A 12465-nucleotide genomic window follows, 5' to 3' on the forward strand; every position below is an offset into this window, starting at 1 on the left:
ATGCCCCCAAATCAAAGAGACACCAGGTTTAGAAATACTGCAACCCAATACCATAACAGTCTGAGGAACACTTCACTTACTCACAAAATAATAAAAATAAACTATTGATACTGTATATATAAAAAAAAAAAACCTGAAGGTAACACAAAACATACAGATTTAGGTCTTTTCTGCAGTATTGCTGGCAATGGTCTGGTCAATTATGGTAAAAAAAAAAAAAATGGAGGGGCCTCAATTTCAAATGTTTACGTAGCAACAGTCACCTATGAATGCTTCTGGTATTTAGATACTTGCATAAGAACAGGACCCTGGATACCAGCAGTTAAAATGAGCCTCTATAGGCTGGCTTGGATTAGTTTTGAAGATAAGGTGAGAAGCATATTACCAGAGGTAACTAAAATTAGCATCATATCCAAAGAAGCCGGCTGTATGAATATTCCGATTGAATACTCCAATAAGTTTGAGGAACTTAGAAGCATTTATGAATGATCTGCATTTGTCTACACAAGTTATCCTTAATCAGAGGTCTTTAGTGTTGGGGCTGTCACCTCAAATGCATTTTGAAGGTCAGGGATAAGGAAATATTACCCCTTAAGCCCAAAGGGTCTGATAGTTTTAAAAATATTTAGACTTACTTAGTTTTACAGAAAATAAATCAGGCATAGTAACAATTGTGATGCTTAATTTATACAAAAGTTATCAGGTCTTAATGCAAACTTTTAGTGCCTTCTCAAAGGTAACAAATAAGTTTTTATCCATTTCTTTTGTTGTCTGTTTTCAAACAGGAAATTTGTTTACTGATGTTACTTATAGAAGTAAAAATGCTGACATTTATTCTATATCTGTAAAAAAAAAAAAGTCCTTATTGTAGATATGAAGCTTAGGCGTATATACAATCTGGAAGACTCTTATCAGCTTCACCTGAACCACCTGCGATGTCCCTTGTCCAGCTCCAGCCAATGAACTCAGGGGTCGCAACTTCTCCAAAGCCAATCATCTTGCAATATCCCCTTTATTTAGCCCCTGGCCCAGCTTCTCCGTCCTGCACACAAGTGAACTTTCATTCACCTCCACATCGTATCCTCCCTCATTCCCTCTGGGTTATTTCACCACCATACTCATCCAAGCCTTGCTTATTCACAGCATCGAAATCTTCTGCCAGGGTCCGAGTGCCAAATAACTTATTTTGTTTATGTCTATCTGCTTCTTTCTCCTTGAACCCCAGTCTGCCTCAGCAGATGGCCACTCACACCGAGCCTGGTTCTGCTGGAGGTTTGTTCCTGTTAAAAGGGAGTTTTCCTCTCCACTGTCGCTAAATGCATACTCAGTGTGAGGGATTGCAGAGAGTCAATGAACCTCCCAATCAGCTGGTTTTCCTTAGAAATATGTTCAAGAATATGATTGTGTTTCCTGTATAAATAAATTGAATATTTTCCTAATGGCTTCTTTCTCTGTCTGATTCTCTCCAGGTTGAAATAACATCAGCAACATCCCAGGGCCAGGAATGTTATTAATGCTTTTTGCAACATTAAAAACTGCTTTCTCTCTCTCTTATATTAACTACCATCTGTGAAAACATTGTGGTATGAAAAAATTGTTTGTACTCTAGTTAGTGTTTTAACTAACACTGACCTACTGACCTACTGAAGGCTGCTGATGGCATCCAAATAAAGCCGTTCATATACAGACCTACTCAGTAAATAATATCACTATGGAAATGTTTATTTATTTTCAATTATGGTATTTTCAGTAGCTGTAATAAAAAAAAAAGCAGAAATAGAAATGTTTTTCTCTCAAAGATAAAAAAACATTTATTTTTACATAAAAGCAGAAGACATGGTTGAATTGGTGGAAAAAAGAAAGATATCGATCTGAGTACTCTGACTCTGAAGTGTTGATCAGATGGACAGCCTGGGTAAAGTGAGTGCTTCCTCGGCAGCTAGTTTTAGCAAACAGCACTCAGTTGTGCACTGACCTGAAGGTAGAAGTCTCGACAGCCTGTTGCAAGATCTAAACCGATTACATTAACTTACACACAGAATAAAAGGCTTTATTTCTTTTAATTCTGACGTCACAGTGCTTTAAGATAATGCAAACACAACAATTAAGTTTTGGAAGGTATGACAGATAAAAAAGCGTTTTTGATACCCAATAAAAGTATATCTAATCCTTGCTTAAAGGTTTTTAATCAAAAGGTGCCTTGTCGTCCTCATCAGAAAGTATATTTACTGCACTGTATGCATTAGATTTCAAATTAATGCTGCCAGTATTTGAATTTTCTTTTTCCAATTACCCAAAGGCATCCACATGTTAATTAGCAAAACTTTTGTAAGTCTCACTTTTTAAATGAAAGCTTGCTCATTTGTGACTTTGTATCGTGTTTTTAATTAGATTGAGAACAAAAGGATAAATGTAAGAAAGGCTATTATCTCAGATAGTATCTTCTAATTATACAAATGTATAGGTTGTGCACTTCTGGTGAGAAGTTTCAGTTGATTATGTAGGAGTTGGTTTATCACAACTACAACAACAAAAAAATGGAAAATTAGTTGAATGTATGATTACGAGATAAATTGCTTTTTGTGTTGTTTCTTAGACATAATTTGTTCTCTTGTGTTCAAACTACAGAGACATTCATTCTACTTGGAGAATTATTTCCTCAGCAGTGCATGTTAAAACTAGGCTATGTAGAATTTAAGATCTCAGAGTGGCTAATAGATGTTTGCAAAGTTTTTAAACATAAATGAAATAACCGCATATATCAAATAAAAAATCCTTCTCTCCTGTACACAATCCAATGAGTGTCCCGTCCAAAGCTTCCCAGTCACACCACAACTGTCTGATGCCCTGTTTCTATGTGTAGCTCTCAACCAAATCAGAAGATGGTGCTGTTTCCTCCCCGTTCAATATCTTTGGTCTTTGGTAAAAGAGGCGGCTGGAAAGATTGCACTGGAATAATAATTCAAAACCAGATGGTGTCAGTCCCAGACGAGTTCCTGAAGGCCTTCGCAGACCTGCTCTGTGGAATCCTACAGTACATCTTAACAGCCTTAGACTGATTCAGAAAACCGTTCCCTTCTTGTGGACAACCCTACTGTCTTGATGTGGTACCAAAGAAAACATCATAAAGGTCCTGGAGACAACCCTGCTGGCCTACATGAGTAAGCAGACTATCAGCAGGACCCCCTGCAGTTTGCTTGTCTTCTTGGAGTTGAAGGTCATCATATACCTGCCTTAACAAACACACTGTCATTCAGACAGAGCAGACAGCTCTGGGATTTTTTATTTATTCAGACTATTTAACACAATTCAGCCTGACTTGCTTTGCAAGAAATCCAGAATCCTCAACTAAAGGCACCCAACCATTCTCTGGATAAAAGCGTGACAGACACTGCAAAAGCAGATCTAAAATTAGGTATGAGACTATTGAAATAAGTATAATTTACCTTTAACTTGAGCAGGAAAAAAGGGGGTCATCAATAATCCTCCTTTCAGAGGAGCTAATGGGCATGGACAACTTTTAACGAGAGTCAATTGGCAAAGATTTGTGTGCCCTATGGTGGAAATATGTCACCAATCCAACAAAAAATTAAAACAGCTTAAATATTTATAAAAACAGATTAAATATTTATCTTGCACATCTAGAAAATATATTAACATTTTTCAAAATATTTTAATTTTATAATTTTATTTTAATTTGTAAAATCACAACAACAACAGGTGCTAGAGAGCACCTGGTATCCTCTATTGGCCAGCCGCCACTGTCCCCAGTCAAAAAGACATCCTTTCATAAAAGAACAGCATTATTGATAACCCTGAAAATCCTCCTTGTCAGAATAATGAACAACAATAGGTCTTCAGTAAGAAGCTTCTCCAAATCTGCTGTGAGGCAGACTGCTACAGGAAATACTTCCTCCAGTAGAGCCAACATCTACAACAGGTAATTGAAGAAAGACCTATAGACGTTATAACAATATTTAATTTCCTTTGCTATGTCTAAAACCTTCAAAAATACTTTCTAGATCCTACCAGAAGATATTTTTGAGCTGAATAGAATGAATAGCATAAATAAATCAAAACTTGAACAATAATACTTTGAAGGTGTGTATCTGAAAGTACGGTTTATTTTAAATTGCTAGGACTAAATAGATCAGGTTGACTTTTGTTTTTTTATTCACATACTTATTGTTTTATGTCTAAATTAACAAGATGAAACAAAATATCTTATATTTAGCAATGAATTTTCAGAAAATGTAATCATGTTAGCATTATATTAATACTTTATGCTGTTTTTTTAAGTATATGTCCAAAATAAGTTGCTGCATAAACTGTTTATATTTCCTAACCTTTTACATTCGAAGTTTCAGAATAAATGAAAGAGTTAAAATAATTTATTTTTGTATTTTTTCTTATTTTCTCAACACTGTATTGAGATATAGTGTGCTAATGAGCATTACTGCTGCTGGGAGGTTATCTAAACCTTTTGCATTATAACGTCAGTATGAAAGAAATTAAATATATCATTAGTTTCAATGTTTCATTGTAAGAAGAAGAATGCGCCATTATTTTTTTCGGATTAAAATCTAATTCTTCTAGCTGATTCATGAGACAACCATGAACATTTTCTTGTTATTGTTCAAAGACAAGCCCAAATTATTTAGCCTCTCAATGAAAGGAAAGGAAACCACTCAACGGTTTCTTTCTTGCCCTTTTTAATTGTAGGCCATCTGTTGCAGTGGTCTTCGCATCACTTCCTGAAATGTGGTTTGGACAAACAATGTGACCCCTGCAGTGACGGAAAGTGTCCCGCCATAGACCCTTTATCTGTTGACACAGGGACATAATCTACAGAGTGCTTGATGTGTTTAAAACATAGCAACATGTTGCACTTGGAAAGAAATTCATATCAAATTTAATTTTTTTTTATAATTACTCAATTCTTTCTAGACAAACCTGGGCTTTTTGTGCATAATGTGATGATTACTTTTTTTTTTTTTTTATTGTTTAATTTATGTCAATTTTTGTTCTATGAGCCTTTAAAGAGCCCTGTAAAGAAAGAGGTCAGTGGGGCTCCAGGAAATCCTGCATAGATCACACCTGATCATAAAAAGCGAAGTTTAAAGATATTTCAACAATAGAACAGATGAAGGATAAATAAACAAACATATACACTTTGCTGCTGCCTTTGGTATGCTTTAATTTTAGTACTTAAAAGTCTGCAGTCTGTCACCCAAGAATATGTTTTAACATCTGTCCCGCTGTTGCGCATCCTTAAAAAAATAAATAAACACAAAATAATGAGTTATTGTTCCATTTACAAACCTTCATCTATTTGAGATCCTTTAAGTTTGACTATAATGTTAAAACACCAGGAACAAATACTTTACTCTGAATTAAGTGTTTAAAGATGCATACAAAAACTACTCTTCTTTGTTTACATGTATCAAAATTATGCACTATTAGGATAATTAATACTAATAATTAATGTATTTTTTCTATGCCCCTATTGTGGGATTTTTAGGATTGAACTTTGCCTCTTGTGCTTTTAACTCATGCATTAGATTCGAAGGGGTTCTGGTGGCCTTAATGTTTACATGTTATCAAAATGCATGTTTTTCTGTGGGTTTTCTGGTTTACTACCACTGTTTAAATTATTATAAATTATCAACCTTAAATTGCCTTTAGGTAAGAGTTTCATTTGAGCATTGTCTCATTTGTGAGGGACTGAACTGTGCAAAGTTTTTTATCACTCTCTGCAAGTCGACTCCGAAACGAGATTAAGTATTCCACCCTACAACCCTGACTAAGAATTTCACAGCAATCATAACATGGAGTTCTGTTATGTAATTTGGAACTAATAATATGGGTCGTATTATGGATCTTCTTTTAGTTAAAACCAATCAATAATGATTTATGAATATAAAAATATGAGAGGGATTTCCCACAAACGTTTTTCATTTTTAATATCTGTTTCAATGTGTTTATACTAATTTGAGATTGGACTCAAACACCTAAATACAAAGAAAAAAGAATAATAAGATGCTGTAAACATGTTTGTGGAATTTTTTTCTTTAAATTTAAATGGTCTTCTAAAGGGTTTGTTATTTTAGATCTAAGTGTTATGATAAAAAACAACGGTGTGCAGGTGGTGCAGCGGTTAGCGCACATGACCCATCTGTGAAGCACTTAGTCCTCAATGTGGTCGACCTGGGTTCGAATCTGGCCTCTGGTCCTTTGCTGCATGTCTCTACCTCTCTCAGACCCACTTGATAAATGTGTTAAAAAGATAAGACCTTGCTACATATTTTACCTGTATAATACAACTTTCTATGGCAGTTACAGTTCATAGGCTTTTAAGCATTAGACATTAGTTTCTCCTCTGTTTTATTTAATTCCAGTGCATTACAAAAGCCCAACAGTTAACCTGAACAGCAGTTGTACTTTATCCCATGTACATTACATAATCCCAGTGACTGAACTTTAATAAAACATAAGTGATAATGTCCTTCGAAGCCTCAGCATTAAGGATTTTTTTTAATTACAGTAGATGGACAGTCCATACACCTAAATGCATTTTACCCAAAAAATTAATCTGCTCTGTTTTCCCTTTAAGATTAATTTAAAAACAAAAAAAATGCATATTATTAACACTTATAACATCTCATTGAAAAACTGCCAATTAGTTACTGCAGCATTAAATTCACCTTTGGGATTAATAGTGTTTCTTAATTGAAATACCATAGAGGCAGACAGTTCAGCTGTAAAATAAAAAGGAGAATCAGTCTAGGGTTGGACCAGAATGTCCACACCCTGTGTTAAGTATAACATAGTGACCCAGATTTAAATCCTTTATACTAGGAGGTATTGTAAAACCGGATATCGGTCAGTACAAAGGAGTGGTTGAAGATTTTCTAGAGACAATATACGCTTCATACATGTGTGGTTGAGAGAGTGGGGGATGTGTGTGTGTTTAAGTCTTGTAAACAAACAGAAGATCAGAAGAAGTTTATTTGACCTTGGTGTTTACCAGAAACAAAGTATTAACCTCTGATCTTGTTGGAGGTAAAATTGTGTTCCTGAAGTTTTATTCAAGTTCTTTAATATTTTAATCCCATCTATTGTTCAACAAGTTTCTTGGCCAATAGATCAACAGAGGACATATGCGCCCTGCTAAAGAAAGATCTGCTGGTTTGTTGAGATAAAAACATTCGAAAGCAAAGCCACCTACAAGTCATCTATACAAAACAGAGCAAATTAAAAAGATTATTTTTATGACATAAAGTTTTGGAAATTTAAATCATTGGAGAAGTGAAAAAAATAAGTATGAACTGCTATTTAATTATGCTATTATAATAATAATTTACCTTTATTAATCTCCCAATGGGGAAATTCACTCTCTGCATGTGACCCATCCCCTTGGGAAGCAGTGGGTTGCCATTGTGCGGTGCCCAGAGAGCAGTGTGGGGTTAAGGGTCCTGCTAAGGAATCCAGAGTGAAGGCTGTGGGGATAGAACGGGGTACTTGCAACCTTCTCAGAGCACAAGCACACTGCTCTAACCACTAGACCAACACTCCTATCAGGCTAATTCAATTATGAACAGCTCTTTAGTTTTATTAATATGACATGATCTCCTATCTAATGGTTTAGAAAATTGGGAAAAAATATATATGGTCTTTAAAAAAATAAAGGTTCCATTGTTGTTTAAAAAAAGCAAATAAAATATTATAGCAATCACCCATGCATTTTCTGTCATGCTTATCCCAAGCGGGGTCGCAAGGGGTGTTGATGCCTACTTCCAGCTGTCTACGGGCGAGAGCCGGGGTCCCTGGACAGGTCGCCAGTCCATCGCGGGGCAACACAGAGACAAACAACCATTCAAGCACACAAGGACAATTTACAAAAGACAATTAACCTAAAACTCATGTTTTTGGACAATGTAAGGAAGATGGAGTACCCGGAGAGAACCCATTCATGCTCATGGAGAACATGCAAACTCCATGTAGAAAGACCCTGGGCCGGGAATTGAACCCGGAATGTTCTTGTTGCAAGGCGGCAGTGCTACCTAGGGTGACCAGATGTCCTTTTTTTCGTGGACATGTCCTACTTTTCATATCTAAAGAAATGTCCTGGGGAATTTCAAAATCTTCTGGGATTTTAGTCGACTACAGTGCAGCAGAACCAAGCCGTGAGCTCTGGAGCTGGTCGTGGTTGGGGAAGGAGCGAACGAATCCAAACCGGTGACCGTGGCATGCACACCGGCAGCCCCGTGCTTCCCGGACCAGTCCTCCCCCCCAAAAAAATGTGTCCTCCTCTTCAGAAACCAAAATCTGGTCACCATAGTGCTACCCACTGCGCCGATGAGCTGCCCCAATCATCATTAGTTAAAATTGATGATCATTGATGATCATTTCACCATTATTCATTCATTAGTCAATCATTAGTTAGTTTAAACCAAACCAATCTGTGAAAAAATAAACAAAAATGTGTGATCTAATATTATAATTAAATAGCCCAATTTTGCTTTATTGTAATTTGCATAAATGTATTTATTAAAGTTCCATCAAAGAATTAGAGTTAAACTTATTGAATAGTTCACAGTGTGCATGAGATCACCGTCTTGTTGAAGCCCATGTTTTTGCCAAGCTCTAACTGCCACACAGATGGCCTAACAGTTGACTCATTGAACATTTTGGACTGCAGAGGGATTTATGTTTGACTTGGTGACTGCAAATTTCCAAGATTTTGTATCAGTAAACAAACAAACAACGTAATACTTCACCGTTAATTAACTTCTGACCTTTACATTTTGTTGCAAATTCATTATTATTTTTTCCGACACTATTAGCCTTTATGTTTTATGCATTTTTTAAATAATACACCCAGGAAATGGGATTGAGTACGAGAGGGGAAATGCAGCAAAGGTCAACGGGCAGGGTTTTAAACCTGGAACAGCCGCATCGAGGACTAAGGCTTCCATACTATAGATGTTTGTTTGTTTTTTCTGCCCTGAAGTCAAAGGAGAAAATATCAAATCTATATCGGAAGGTAAATCTGCATCCACACCAACTGTTTTTTTTCTTTGTTTTTTTTTTTTCAGATTTATGGCTTCACCTTGACTAAAATAAAAACATACCACTGATTTAGAGCAACAAGCTAAAACGTGTCTAAGTACATTTAGTTCTCTGGATCAAAATAAATCATATAATCAAAACTAATAAACATGCTTCTGCCCAAGGTAGGAAATGCTCCAGCAATGCTCTGCTGCTCATCTGATAAAGTAGCAGACACAGTGTGCTCACTAGATGAGCCAAGATACTACAATTTTGTTAAATGCAGTAACTCTGGATTTATGCATCTATTATGTATCAAGTTAAAAGTGAATTTTGGATTGTATAAGGACTCATAACCTGTCAAATTTTGTTTAGTTGACTAGCTTAAAAGGATTGAAATAAAGTAGATTTATCTTAACAGATACATGCACAAAATTATTTGATTTTGGCATTAACTCTGAGCTGTTTCTAAATATCTATTCTCATTGCTAAAAACGACTGAGTTTCAGCCCAAAACAGATTGAGAAAGTGATGAAATAGGGCTATGTATCGGGAAAAGGGTGAACGGACCCAGAGCCAAGGTTTTTCTTGACTTATCTGTCTAATTATTATGACAAATTGTAGCAACATTTCAAATGCAATTAGTAGAATTGAGACATGTTTTTCCAGACTTGTTGTTTAAAGGGACGCTCCACAGAAGGAAAACATACTCTCACAATATCAAACATTATATGAAGGTGTTTGTAGTCAGCATTTATTCAAAGGACAGTTCTGTGTCAAAACAACATCTTAGATAGATAGATAGATAGATAGATAGATAGATAGATAGATAGATAGATAGATAGATAGATAGATAGATAGATAGATAGATAGATAGATAGATAGATAGATAGATAGATAGATAGATCAGTCGATAGATCAGTCGATAGATCAGTCGATAGATCAGTCGATAGATCAATCAATCTTCCAGAATCTGCATAAGAGTGAGAAGCAACAACACTGACCTGAGTTTATGCTTGCTCACTCACAGCCAGTGCTCTGAAAAATTTGTGGCCTTCTTTTGAAGATTTTTTTTTTTACCTATCTTAGGTGAAACATTTATAGAAGAGGTTGAGAATGAGTCCTGCACACATTTGCTTTGTCATCTGTCACTGCTATTGAACATTTTTGGACTACATTCTTTATAGAGTACATAATGTATATGCTGTAGTAGTAATGATGAATGGATATGAAAACAGGAACCAAGGCATACTGATGGAAAAATGGTTGCAGGTTAGGAAAAGCTATCACAGGAAGGAAGAGAAGAAATTCTGGTGTACTGTACTGTCTGAGGAAGCACTGACTGAGAACATATAGCAGTTTTGCTGCAGCTTATTTTACTGCATAGGAGCTGGATTTCACAAGGCTGAACTAATCAATTTTAATCCCTTTGACAATGAATAAGGTTCTTTATAGCAGTGGTTCGTAAAGCTGTGACTAAACCGCCGTCTTTTCTCCAACACTGTTATTTTGTAGCATGGAAATACACTATGTGTGAAAATGTTGTTTTTTTTATTTGCGAGGAGCTCTTCTAATGCTTTGGTTACCACAAAAGAAGTTGCAAATACTGTTTATATGCATTTATTTATGTATGAATACATGCATAAATGGAATAATCTATGCTTTTACTGTGGTAAACAGTAAAAGTCCGTAAAAATAAAGAAGAGATTAGTTTTTGCATATTTTTGCACTCTGTCTAAGCAAATATGAGTTCTGCTGGTCTTGCACGTCTGTTAGCCATCAGTAAGACCTGATTATAGACAAACATAAAGCCCAGATTAACCACCTCCCTATTAACAATTAGAATTATTCTCTGGTCTTTCACTGTATGTACAATAGGATTGGAAGAATCCACTCCCACAGCAGCGACAGGTTGCCTGACACGTAGACACAGATGAGCAGATTTCCCGGGATATGCTGAGAGGGGGTTGATGTCAATGCCCCTTAGACAGAAGAGAGCGACTCCCATGGTAAAACAGGCAGATACTGTTTCCCTACTCAGCAGGTAGATGACAGAGAGTGCTTTTACTTTAACAGAGGATCTGCAGAGAAGGAGAGAGGCTGATCTAATTATTATGCAGAGTTCACATTTGGGAAAGGAGTGAAATGGCAAGGTAAAAAGGGCCAGAAAAGAATGGCTTTATATATTAAAGAAAGAGAATTAATTATAAAATGGCAACAACAACTGAAAATGTTTAAAGCTACAGTGCTGTTGAGTCATTTTTCTCTTCTGTTTTTGTTTACTACGTAATATTAAAGTTTTAGGCTTATCAAAAAAAACAAACTAATCTAAACCTAACCATACAGTTATAAACCATACGTTGGTTTATAATTAACTGGTTTGGCAAAATCACAGCTTTCTATTGAAGGTGTCCAGGATTTGTTAACTCCAAAGAAGTTTATTAAAAAACGAATAAATAAACTTATGGACATTCATTTATTCTGCCAAAGAGTTTTCTCAATTCAGAGCAAGCAAGGAAGACCTTCCAAGCTTTAAAGCTGTTTCAGAAGCACTGATCTCCAGATGCTAGATTGCCTCAACAGAAAGGTTTAAATTGGTTTGAAACTGAAAAGGCGTGATGCTTATGCTATGTTTGAGGAGTCCAATCCTCCAATGACTTCTGATCTGCAATAGGACAATTCCTAGATAGCTTTAAGGCTTAAACTTTCTCCATCATTAACTTTAAATAAAGAATGCCCTTCAATTGAAGACAACAAAAATAGATATCTACCTGTTTTGCATTATAAACCTTTTGATTTCTTTTTATAAATAGGTCAAACTCAGGATTAGTACTGTAAGTACCAGAACTAAAAAAATCAAGAAATTACCTAAAAAAGGTGCCTGACATACGAAGCAGCTTAAATTTAGAACTCAAAAAGCCTCCATCAACACCAAACAAAGTTATAGACATCATTCCCTTTAGGGTACACAGTCAATTGTAATGCCCACAGACACCACTGAGCAAAGGAGAGGGAAAATGTGTGGCATAATGCTGAACCACTACTAGGCTGCTTACAAAATTACTTTACAGGGACATGGACAAGTAATCAGTGTAGCAAAAAAAAAAAAAAAAACCCGGAGCAACATTTAAATCATCGCAGCCCTTCTTTTTTGCCTCAGTAAAGGTCAGTGTCCATGATTTAACAAGAAAGAAACTTGAAAAATTATACCTATGAGAGAATTTGAAGGCCAAAGACACAAAGCACCAAAAGGCACGACCAGGCTCATCTAACATTTACATTTTATTCTGCTCTCTGCAAAACAAATCTTTGAAGATTCTTTGAAGACATTTGAATTGAGAAAGCTTCCTGGAGAGGTGGCGAAACGTCTTCAAATCTTGAAAACCAAGTCCAGTGGATATTTTTTGAATTTTT

This window comes from Cyprinodon tularosa, unplaced genomic scaffold (genome assembly GCF_016077235.1).
Source record: "Cyprinodon tularosa strain WSP-4 unplaced genomic scaffold, ASM1607723v1 ctg141, whole genome shotgun sequence".
NCBI classification, from domain to species: domain Eukaryota; kingdom Metazoa; phylum Chordata; class Actinopteri; order Cyprinodontiformes; family Cyprinodontidae; genus Cyprinodon; species Cyprinodon tularosa.